The sequence below is a fragment of the Cryptomeria japonica genome, chromosome 2 (assembly GCF_030272615.1).
Source record: "Cryptomeria japonica chromosome 2, Sugi_1.0, whole genome shotgun sequence".
NCBI classification, from domain to species: Eukaryota; Viridiplantae; Streptophyta; class Pinopsida; order Cupressales; family Cupressaceae; genus Cryptomeria; species Cryptomeria japonica.
This window is the reverse complement of record NC_081406.1, coordinates 224,552,689-224,562,984: the sequence shown is the minus strand read 5'-3', so window position 1 is coordinate 224,562,984 and position 10,296 is coordinate 224,552,689.

Below are 10,296 nucleotides of genomic sequence, written 5' to 3'. Positions count from 1 at the left end.
TTATCCCTATCTCCCGTGCCACTTATGTTAACGCGAATAAGGAGTCTGAACAAGAAATTGTGAACAACATGAAGGTCTTCATGGAGCATAGTGCTATCTATAGATTCAAGGGTATCCAGCCAAGCCTCCCAGAGCTACACAAATGGATTTCCCAGCATTGGGATCCCCTCATTTCTGGTACAGTTCACATTTTCCCTATGGCTAAAGGTTTCTTTGTTGCTAAATTTGAGGATGCTAATGGCAGAAGAAAAATCCTATGTGAGAGTTTTTTCTATGAGAAAGATAATATGTCGTTGTTGGCCAAACCTTGGTACTCTGATTTTAACCCACTTTCAGAGGTGTTCAACAAAATTCCAATCTGGGTTCTAAGGCTTCCTTACCTTCCTCTACACTTGTGGGCTGATTCTCTCTTTGAGGATATTGGTGATGCTATCGGGAGCTTCATTATGGTGGATAATGAATCCTATGGGATTTATCATACTACATTTTCTTGCATTATGGTTGAGCTATATATTTCTAAGGGTCTGCCAGCAGAAATTGTTATTAACTCCTCTTTTGGCAGCTGGGTCCAGAACTTGGATTATGAGGGTATTTTGTTCTAGTGTCATAGATGTTTTAAAACTAGTCATGCAACAGGGAATTGTGGGATTGAGAAGAAAAAATATTCAGCTTCTTGGTGGTTGGGGGTCTCTCACCAACATTATATGGTTAGGAAATCTCCTATTGATGTTGGGGTTTCTACTTTGGTTGGATTGAATTCTTTAGTGGCAGTGAAATATTCTTTAGTTGCCACTAAGGATGCTTCTATGATTCATGTTGTTGTGATACTGAATGTTGATGTTCCCTCTACTGAAAACATATTGTTGTCTCTTACCTCGTCGATTTCTTCGTGCATTGATACAACTTTTGTCCCTCATGTTAGTGGTGATCCTGTGTCTGTGATGGTGGTACCTCTTACCTCATTGACTGCTTCAAAGGGTGCTAGCATAACTTTTGTTGTTTGTGACTCTATTCCCATGACGATTGTTGCTCCATCTTCTGGCACCCTTTTTTCCACTCCAGAAAGATCGGTGTTGGGCCCTTCGGATTGGTCTGTTGCGGCAGCTAAAGTTGAAGATGGTTGGATTAGTGTAAAGGGAAATAATTCAAAGACATCTAAGCCCTCTTTTGATATAACTCTTCATTCCCACAAGGCCAAATGAGGGCCTTTGTAGTTGGTTGTTTGGGCTATTTTTTCTAACCATGTTGTCTTTTGGGGCAGTCCCTGTCTTTGTTTTCGGTTGTTCTATCTAGCTGGGCTTTCAACGATTTATCTTTCTTTTAATCTGATGTAAAGGGTTTTGGGACTCGTTCAAAACCTTATTTTCACTTAATCAAAAACACAACATCATCCAAAAAAAATCTATAAAATTCAGCTTGAGTTGTGTCTAATAGGTGTTTTGGATGAGGATCATGAATTTTTGACCCCACTCTCAACTTCAAAACATCTCTAGCATTGGGCGATACCCTTGTATTATCATGTCAATACTTTTCAACCAAAGATTTCACTTCAATATTCAATTTCATAACTAACCTTGGAAGTCAACCACTAAAACTCCAAATTTGTTTGATTGTATTTTCAATACTTTATCTTCTCTTTGTTGCTCTTACCAATATTTTAGGATGCATATTTAAAATTACACTAATGTTGCTTAACATCCTTTTATTCAAGGTTGTTTTATTCACTATAGAAATTTTTATGGCTCATTGAGTCACATTCTTATCTTTAGATCTCTTTTTTCCAATAGATTTGTAATGGTGGAAAAATGGTGAATGATAAATCAAGAAGGAAACTACCCTTTCCCTCAAAGAGAGATGAGAGTTTCACTATCGATTACCATTCAAGAACTTTTCACCGTTAAATTAGGATGAGGAGAGGATAATTCACTAGATTCAATTTCTCCACACAAAGATGGTAGATTGAATTCTGAATGAATTAGGAATGCTAAGTTGGTCCCCTCTTCCTTGTTTGATTTAGAAAGAAAATTAATTGAATTATGTAGTGCAAAAGTGACAAAGAACTGATTATAACTCAAGATCGGAATATGGGGTGAAGTTGTGTACCTGGATCTGGCAATAAAATGTCGAGACGAAGTCACTCTGCGAATCTGAGGAAAATTTGCCCAAACCGTCGCGAGAATGTACACGGTCCTCCGGAAAATCCGTGAAATGAAAAGGGTTTTTCCACCTCTGCAAATGAAGCCTGAATTCGAAAGTATAGCTGTGCACCTACAACCTACACACAGAAAACAGAGGAAAATGGGTTGGGATTGAGGGTTTTCCTTTAGGTCAAACCCCGGTTTTTTAATTAACCAAGTATTGAAAGAAAGTACTTGCAAGTAGATGTAAATGAAAAACTGAATTTTAAATCACCTCAAGGGAGGTTGTAGTAGCAATGTTGATAGAAATTCTTGTGTGGAATTGAATGTTGAAATGAATCTCCTCTTCAATGGTTGAATCCTTGACTTGAATGCAACACCCAGCCTTGAAGGGAGACTTGAGAATGCTCAATGCTGGAAAAGAATGCTTGAATGCTTGATCGCTTGAACATATCCAACTTCGACCTATCTAACTTATCGAATTTTCATTTATTGAACTTATTGAGCTTCCACTTATGCAAATGAGAGGATGAATTCCCCTTAAATACATGTTGGTGGATTTGAATTTCATCACGAGCCGACATCGAGGAAGTTTCCCTCCTGAGGCACAACCTGCAATGCATGCTCTAGGAAGGGTCCTGCCCCAAAATAGGGCAGGGATAGGGGTGCCACACCCCTTTCCTGGGAGGACAAGGGCACCATGCCCCTATCCAAGGGGGAACAGTGGCGCCACTCCCCAGTCCTACCCCTTTTTCTAGGGCACAATGTGATCGAGGTGATGTAGAGGCCAAGGAAGAATATTTTTTGCAAGTTGAGCAATCTTCAGCCTCCAATCAGGCTAGAGCATTTGAATTCACATGCGTGAGGACCCTAATGTAGTCGAATATTGCTAGGGTCACAATTTATGACACTATATTTAGCCCCCACTTTAGTGAGAGTATAAGCGTACGCCAATACTATTAGTAAAGTTCAAGGAAATAAGAGACTTTTATCATGGCAAGGAAGCAAGATGCGCCAAGCCCCCAGTGGACTTAGGATCTTACGACTTTGATTGACAAAGTAAAATGGAAGATAGAGAAGGGGAGAACCATGACTGCAAGTAGAAAAGTTCCATTCACTATGAGTCATGAAAGCAAGGATATAAAAGATTACAAAGAAAAACAATCTCACTAAGTAATTCTAAGTATCACAAGAAGGAAAGTATGAGTGGAGTGTATGCCCCCACGTTAAACCAATCACATGCACCTTATCGGGAGTGATTGCTTTAAGGTAGGATACATCCAAGAGAGAGAAGGAAGGGAGCATGTTATCACAAGGATTTATCCCCCAATAGAGGTATAAACCCAAGGATAATAAACACAAAACACGAGGCAGTGTCACTTTCCTCGGGGTCAGTATGTTGTATGATAACTCATGTATATCATGTATGTATATGCATATAATAATCTTCATTCACCAAAGAAGGAAACTACCTTAGAAGAAAAGGAAAGAGAGGATGTATTTTGAGTCAACATGAAAGAGACCAAGAAAAGATCTCAATGCTTTCCATCATCCCCAAGTAGACATTAAGGGAACAATAGAAGAACAAGGATACACATAGAATGGTCACAACAAGAGAAAGAAAGGAGAGAGATAAATATCTACAGTGCTAGTATCTCTAATCTAGCACGACATCCGCCTCTCGATATTTTTTATCACTATTTTGGGAAGGCGAGCAACATGCCAGAGGAGTGACATCGAGCACAGCAGATGGAGCTATCACAAGATCCAAACAAGGACTATGCTCATGTTGTAAGTCACTTTGTTCGATTCTAGGAGCTAGGATTAGGGTTTGTGAAAACTTAGTTGATAGATGTGTGTCCAATCAACATACTCATACTCACTATAAGAAGCATTAGGAGTTGTATTGCCATTATGAATAACATTTTCACCCATTTATTCATCAAAGTTTAGAGAAAGAGGAGAAAGAACACGAATAGGAGTAAAACCAACACATGTTTTTTGCAACCTATGATTTGGAGATGTAGGCTGAACATCGTGCTCAGGAGAAAAGGGAATCATGTCAACTGTCAAAGTTTGACAAGATTGAGTATTTATAGGGATAGATTCATGAGCTCGAACACGACGTCTTCGTCGACATTCTCTCACACAATGATTCCATTGAGTCTTAGTGGAAGGCTGAGAAGGAGGAGGAACACTTAAAAAAGTAGGAATGTTTCTCTCCTTGATAGTGGAAGGTTTAGGTTGAGGTCTTTTTGGTTGAACAATAGGAGAAGTGTGCCTCTTCTCTTGATAAGATGAAGGAGGTGGAAATATGCCATAGAAAGGAAGAATATTAGGTGTAGGAAGGAGACCAGGTACATCATGAGGAGGAGGTATAGGTATAACCTTAGGAGGAATATTTTTTTTCTCCTTAAGAGAAGGTAAATTCACATCCATAGGGGTAGGTGGACAATCTTCCTTAGGAGGGAGATTAGTTCAATCCATGAGAGGAAGAACCTTATCTTGAAGAATAATAGGAATGTCAAGTGTTGGAGATCTAGATTGACTTAAGGATAAGATCATATCGTTCTTCCATTTTTAATAAGATTGAAAAAGAGCATCGCTCCTTGATGGAAGAGATTGAAATTGTTTAGGCCAAAAGAGATCAATAGGAACACTGGGGCTTCTTTCGGATGGACGAAAGAAGCTATGGTTCACAGTTATGATTTCTCCCTTGTGAGTAAATTTAAGACACTTGTGGATTGGAGAAGCAATAGCCTTCATGGAAGATAGCCAAGGATAGCCCAACTTCATACAGAATTGCTCAGAAGAAGGTATGATAACAAATTCAACATCCATGGATTTAGCATGAACCTCAACAGGAAGAGTGATAGAGCCAATGGTAGGACAAGAGAATCCATCAAATAACTTCACAATCACATTATAAGTATCATATATTGGTTTATGCAATCATAAAGTGAAAAGATACTCTTCAGTTATGACATTAACCATGCAAGAGGAATCAATCAAGGCGCCACGACAAGGGATATCCTTAACCTTTGCAACTATGTATAAAGGGCCATCGGGTGCTCTAATGGTCTTGCTAGGGTCAAATGTAATATAGAGATCCTTAGGCAAATCTTGTGTCTCTACCATATTAACCAATTTTGGAGCCATAGAGGTGAATTCTTCAGAAGTGAGAGAATTAGGCACAATCTCAATAACATTAGAGGTATGAGATGGCAAGGGATCGGTGAAAATCTTAAGATTTTGATTAGGAGGAGCTACTGATTTATTCCCTTTATCATTCACACCTGCCACAAATATAGTATTATTATCAATCAAGTCTCGAACCTTATTTTTCAATGCAAAACATTTCTCAGTATCATGACCAGGTTGACGATGAAATTGGCAAAAGGAATTGTTATCAAAATAAGGAGATGCAAGTTTGGAAGGATCAATTTGTTTTAGAGGAGGAAGTTTGATAACATGTCTGTGCAACAACTGAGACATAATACTATGTAAAGATTCATTTAAAGGAGTAAATTATCTTTCTCTTTGGAAGAATTTAGAAATAGAAGGCACACTTGTTGTAGCATTCACATGGTTGTTGTTGATTGGATCATTGAACTTGATGAAGCTATTTGTTAGTTTGAACTTTGCAAATGGTTGTTGAATACTCTCCCCTTATCACTCGGAGCCATAGGAGTGGATTTCTCAATTTGACTCACAACCAATTCATGATAATTGTGGAGTGTTGCGCACAACTGCGGAAAGGAAGTAAACTCGGACAAAATAAGCTTGTCCTTGATATCTTTTTATAAATTAGAAATGAAAATTCTTTGAATATCATTATTAGGTACATGAAAAGAAATTTGAGCACACAAATGCTTATATCTACCAATGAAATTAGTCACTTTTTCTTTAATGCCTTGTTTATAATGCATTAAATCAGTCAAAGTAATTTTAGGACCAATGTTGTTTTGAAATTGTTGGATGAAAGAATTTGCTAGTTGTTGAAAGGAAGTGATAGAATAAGAAGGCAGAGAGAAATACCATTGTAAGGCCTTATCTCTTAGTGTTCTTGTAAACAATTTTGCAAGCAATCGTTGATCATAAGAAAAATCAGTAGGCAAGGTTTGAAATGTTTTAACATGTGTAAGAGGATCACTTTTTTCATTATAGAGTTCTAATTGAGAGATCTCCACATGTTTAGATGGCATGACTTTAACAACATCAAGAGAAAGTGGGATCGCAACATCAAAGGTGGCACACTAAACTTGGATTGACTCATAGAAGCAAATTGTTGTTGCAAGGAAGACACGATTCAAGCAAGATTGTTGATTGTCATTTGGGTGGAAGAATTGATGTTAGACATAGGTGATTGAGAAGGTGGTGTGATGTTGTTGAAAGAATGCATGGACTGAGAATAAGGTGGTGGGATATTATGATAAGTAGGCATTGGTGATGATTGGGTAGGAAAAGGGACACTTAAAGGATGTATAAAGTCATTGAAGGAATTGCCCCCTTGTGTCATACTGATTGGTTGAGGAATAATAGGAACACTCATGGAAGACATAGGTAAAGATGGAGGATTAAATGAAGAAGAAGGATTGCCCCCATCACCTATTGTTGTAGGGATGAAATTTTGAGTTGAAGTATCCATGATGTTAGATGTGAAAGTAGGAATACTAGTCATAGTAGTAGTCAAAGGAATCGAAGGATTGACTTGTGTTGAAGGTTGTGAGTAATCTAGGGTTTTGGTTCAACTCTTGATAGGCATGACATTAGAATCAACAATATGTGCAATGTCATGCAATATATCAATTCCATTCGTATCACTTTGAATCATGCGTTTAAGACCTTCAATTAATGGAAGAGCTTCACTATTAGGGTATTCTTGGGACATCCATTGTTGAAAACCAAATTGATTGTCCAATGTGGAAAGTTGATCTAAAGAAACCCTAGTTAAAGCTTCTTCTTCATCATGGAATCCATCAATGGGGTGAATAGGCACATGATTAGGATGGGAAGAATTAGCATGATCCTCATTAAAGAAGTCACCCAAATTATGCTCCATCTCCTTTGTAGTTAAACCTTGGGAAGCCTTAATTCTAATGCTTCGTCTAACGGGGATAGGATAGGTAGGACTAATAGTGGTAAAACTCATGCACTAGAGAAAAAATTTGAAGTTTTGAATTTTGAAACAAACCTTACAAAATTGGTTAATGCAAAATTCAAGAAAATAATGATTACACAATTTGAACTTTGTTGGAGGAAGAGGATGACACAATTTCCAAAAATGAAAGGAAATTGGAATTTTAAAATTAGGGCCAAGGGAATACCACTTAATTTTAAAATCAGAATATTTGAAATCAGGGAAGACTATAATTAACCTCTTAATTTTGAAAAAAATTCTTGAAAGTTGAAATGTTGAATTTTGAAGGTATTTCCAATTCTAGAGGGATCAAAAATCAATAAAATCAGCCAATCTTCTAGATTTAGGCTATTAAATACAATCATAACAGTCTGCTAGTGTTTCCCCTATACCTGTTTCTGTTTCTATTTCTATTTTGGCTTCTGATGCATTTGTTGGAGCTGTCCCTTTGTCTTTTTCTTCTTCCAGGGATGTGCCTAGCCCTGGATTTGTTGGTCCTGTTGGCTCTTCGATGTTAGTTGGTCCCTCCTTGGGCGTTGGGTTTCTTGTGTTGGATTCGCTGAAGTGGCAAGCTGAGGCTACTAAGGTTGAAGAAGGCGGGATTTTAGTTAAAAGAAAACATTCTAAAAGGTCTTTGCCCTCTTTTGACATGACCCTTAGAACCCAAAAGAAGGGATCCAAAGGAAAATCCTAATGTTAGTTGTTTGATCTAGGTTGGGAGGGGCTGTTGTTAAAACCCCTTTGGGCAGCTTCTTTTTACTGCTCGTTTATTTCTCCTTTTGGTTATTAGACTGTCTGCATATTTCCCATGCATATGCTTTTATTTGTCAGGCAACTTTTTTATTTTGGAGGGGTCGGTCTTTTTCGATCCCCTATCTTGGCTTTATTCCATCTCATCTTAGCTCTGTTTTGTTTAGTGGTTATTCTTGAATATCTTTAGATGTGGGTTTTAGGTTCCCCCATTTTAACCTGCTTTGTATAGGGTTCTGGATCCCTTCAAAACTTGTTTTTCCTTATTCAAAAAACAATCTCCCAAAATTTCAAAAAAAAAAAGTCGAGGACCGTGGCGGGAACACACATGGTCCAACCAAATTTTCTTGAAATTTTCAAGGATGGATATTATGATGATTTTAAAGCTAACCCCAAAAATATGCTGAATTTTACGATCTCTAGATGGGTGAAATGAAGGTGCAAATGTGAAAATAGGACCCTATTAGGGTTTTGAAGAAAAAGAGGAATTGGATTGTAATTTTGAAAACGGTCAAACCTAATGGATAGGGACACCTTGGAAAATGTTTAGAAATTTGAATGTAAATGAAACTGATTTGAAATTCACACAAAATCCAATTAATTTTAAAAATTAGGGTTTGATGACCTAACCACTTAATTTTGAAATTTGAATTTTGGGAAAAAGAGGGGGGAATTAAAAATTTTAATTGTAGGATTGAAGACAAATCTGAGAACAATCAGAAATCTGAAAATTAAATGGAAATCCAATTTTTTTACACGTTCAAGATGATTTTTGAAAATTAGGGTTTTAAAAAGTAACCTCTCAATTTTGTAAATTTTAATTGCAAATTGAACAAGACAATGAAGAAATTGAATTTGACAATCAAAACAATTTTCAAATCTAAGATGCCCACAAGCAATTTTTACAAATCACAAGTTGAATTTTAATTTGCAAAACTAGGGTTTTGAATTATTTAACCACTAAGTTTGTAGAAAGTTGAAACTTGTAAATGAAAAAATATACAATTGTGTTCAAAGGAAAGCATGCAAGATGTTGGGTTCACCAAAATGTAATGGTGGAAAAATGGTGAATGATAAATCAAGAAGGAAACTACCCTTTCCCTCAAAGAGAAATGAGAGTTTCGCTATCGATTACCATTCAAGCACTTTTCACCATTACATTAGGAAGAGGAGAGCATAATTAACTAGATTCAATTTCTCCACACAAATATGGTAGATTGAATTCCGAATGAATTGGGAATGCTAAGTTGGTCCCCTCTTCCTTGTTTGATTTAGAATGGAAATTGATTGAATTATGTAGTGCAAAAGTGACAAAGAACTGATTATATCTCGAGATTGAAATATGGGATGAAGTTGTGCACCTAGATCTGGTAGTAAAATGTCGAGATGAAGTCGCCTTGCAAATCTGAGAAAAATTTGCTTAGGCCATCGCGAGAATGTACATGGTCCTCCGAAAAATCTGCGAAACGAAAAGGGTTTTTCCACCTCTGCAAATGAAGCCTGAATCCGAAAGTACAGTTGTGCACCTGCAACCTACACAGAGAAAAGAGAGGGAATGGGTTGGGATTGGGGGTTTGCTTTTAGGTCAAACCCCAATTTTGGAATTAACCAAGTAATGAAAGAAAGTACTAGCAAGTAGATGTAAATGAAGAACTGGATTGAAATCACGTCAAAGGAGGTTGTAGTAGCAATGTTGATAGAAATTCTTGTGTGAAATTGAATGTTTAAATCAATCTCCTCTTCAATGGTTGAATCCTTGACTTGAATGCAACACCTAGCCTTAAAGGGAGACTTGAGAATGCTCAATGCTGGAAAAGAATGCTTGAATGCTTGATTGCTTGAACTTATCCAACTTTGACATATCCAACTTATCGGATTTCCACTTATTGAACTTATTTAACTTCCACTTATGAAAATGAGAGGATGAATGACCTTTAAATACAAATTGGTGGATTTTAATTTCGTCACAAGCTGACATCGGGGGAGTTTCCCGCCTAGGCACAACCTGCAATGCATGCTCTAGGAAGGGTATTGCCCCAAAATAGGGCAGGGACAAGGGCGCTACACCCCTGTTTTGGGAGGACAAGGGCTGCACGCCCTTGTCCAAGGAGGGACAGTGGCACCACGCCCCTATCCTACCCCTCTCTCCAAGGCAGAATGCAGTCGGGGTGATGCATAGGATAGAGAAGAAGCTCTTTTCGCAAGCCAAGCAATCTTTGGTCTCCGATCAGGCTAGAGGATTCGAGTTCGCATGCGTGAGGACCCTAA